At 42.3% G+C, this 2,420-nt stretch overlaps 1 pseudogene across 1 annotated transcript; it reads left to right on the forward strand.

Moving 5' to 3' along the window:
* The first annotated feature begins 366 nt into the window (after positions 1–366).
* Positions 367–889, forward strand: LOC306641520 (mediator of RNA polymerase II transcription subunit 28-like; annotated as a pseudogene). The gene has a single exon. The product of its transcript is annotated as a mediator of RNA polymerase II transcription subunit 28-like (transcript).
* The last annotated feature ends 1,531 nt before the right edge of the window (positions 890–2,420 follow it).

A 2,420-nucleotide genomic window follows, 5' to 3' on the forward strand; every position in this document is an offset into this window, starting at 1 on the left:
TGGAACTGTGATAACACTTCGAAACTTGCTTTAAAATGCAGCCATTTCAGGGGTGTGAGTCGGTATTTTCCAGTACAATCATTCAGAGTCAAGCATGAAAGTTCTGATCACTGTGAGAAGCTATTCTTCCAGACTTGGAATATTTGGTGCAAACATGCACACCTTCTTGGCTATTGGAAGTCACTGTTGACTACTTCTATGCTTTGTTTAAATCTGTCTCCAAATTGCAGAATAGCCAGGAGATGCATTTAAAAACAACCTATTTACTAATACAGTATAAAAATGCAAAACATTTAGATTGTGCAAACATTTATATTATGTGAAATATTTATTTTTTAGGGAAAAAAAAAATGATGGATCCCAAACATGGTGGCTCCGCTGGGGGGTATGTTCTCAGGGCAGCTTCTGGGGCCACCCGCCACCCCTGCCAGGACTCCTGGGCCAGGTTTCCCTTGTCCAGGCAGCGCCTGGCACGCCAAGAACTTCTAGCAGCACCTTGGTGGATGAGTTGGAGTCGTCAATGAGTCTTGCCTCGCTTCTCTCATGAGTCAGGATTATGTCAATGGCACCGATCAGGAAGAAATTCGAACTGGTGTTGATCAATGTATCCAGAAGTTTCTAGATATTGCAAGACAGACAGAATGCTTTTTTCCTGCAGAAAAGATTGCGGTCATCTGTCCAGAAACCTGAGCAAGTTATCAAAGAGGATGGCTCCACACTAAGGAATGAATTGCAGGGGAAAGACAGCGCTGGTGCAGAAGCATTTGACAAAGCAGGTGCTGGAGGACATCAAGGTGCAGCACAGAAAGCCAGCCAAGTCCCTCAGGGCTCCTTGGCCTACCTGCAGCAGGCTTCTGCCAATATCCCTGCGCCTCTGAAGCATACCTGAGAGGGGTCTGGCCTACAAGGTAGCCTGTTGCAGACAGTTTCACCACACCTCTGTGGGCGTGGCATTTTAGAAAAATTATTTGCCTGGGAATGAGTTGGTGTTAATTTTGTTTCCACCTAAAAATGTCTCCAATTTTTATGAGCTGTTAATTACTTGATTAGTTTATAAAATGCTTATGGCTTGGTGAACCAAGTGAGGCTCGGTTTTGCTTGTAGCAAAGTTTAGACTTAGTTTGATGACACAGATTCTTTCTTGGTTTTTGCTTGTTTTTAAAATCTTTATATGACTTTTATGTAGTTTTTTTCCAGTTGCTAGTTTGTTATCTTAGGCGGAAAATTACAATACTCCAGAATCAGGGAGAAGGAGTTTGGTTTTAGGCCTTTTACAATTACTACCCATTCATGGTAGTAGAGAAAAATATGTAAATTTGCTGTCTCAAGACTTTGAACTACCCCAAGAAGAGGAATCTAATGCAACGTTTGTAATACTTCCATAGTAGTGCAGATATTTTGTAAATGGGTCAGAAGGGTTAAAATATGCTATTAGTGTAGTAATATCACAGTAGATGCTTAAGTTGGTGCTGCCTTTAGGTGAGTTTGTGTTGTGTGGTGTTGACTGTTTGGAGGGGAGCTGTATTAGGAGCATGATATGCTAGATGTGTGAGTAACCAGCAAACCCAGTCTCCAGCATGACAGCTGGGACACAGGTGAAGTACAAGGGGGTCAAAGCTTGGCCTGATTCTTTTTCTTATGAATTTTGTATTGTTTGCTTGTGTTTTTGTTTTACTTTTTGCAGAAAAGGCAGTCTACGTGAAGGAAGGTTCTTGCTCATGAATTTGATTCCCAGGGACTAGGGCCTTGCGGGGAGGGTGACCTGCGGCGTGATCCTGGGCTCCTTCACCTCCATAGAGAGCATGCGGCTCCTCTGGGGAAGGTATTTTGCCCTCTTGGAGGAGGTTTTCCGTTCTCTGTTGTATGCTTCTCTTAGATTACATCCCCTCAGCTGGTACAGACACTCCATTGTCTTCTGACTAGTTGGTAGGTCTGTGACTCTTTTGTCCTCTCTGACAAGGAAGATCCTTCCCCACATGCTTTGATATCCACTCATGTTCCTGGTCTGGCCTGGATGCCACCTGGTCGAGAAGCCCCCACTCTATTTCAAGGCACAGAATTTTCATTTCTTCCACTATTTTGTGGGTTAGTCTATGGTACTTGTTTCTGTGCCCCTTGCTGCGTTGTAAGCTCATGGGAAATAGGCATTACTCCCCTTGAATGTACACAACATGTATTTTACATGATACTTTGTACTCACTTTGTGTATATATATATATATATATATATATATATATATATTTGTGTGTGTGTGTATGTGTGTGTGTGTGTGTGTATGACTCATTTTGTGTGCTATGAGGATGATATTTGTCTTGTGGACCTATGACCTGTGTTGATCAGCCTGAGATCAGCATATCCCCTTGGTTGGAATATATAGGTCAAAATTTAAGTTATTTTTTACTCATAAGGGTTTAACCTGA

Source organism: Sciurus vulgaris, assembly GCF_902686455.1.
Source record: "Sciurus vulgaris genome assembly, chromosome: 12".
Lineage (NCBI taxonomy): Eukaryota > Metazoa > Chordata > Mammalia > Rodentia > Sciuridae > Sciurus > Sciurus vulgaris.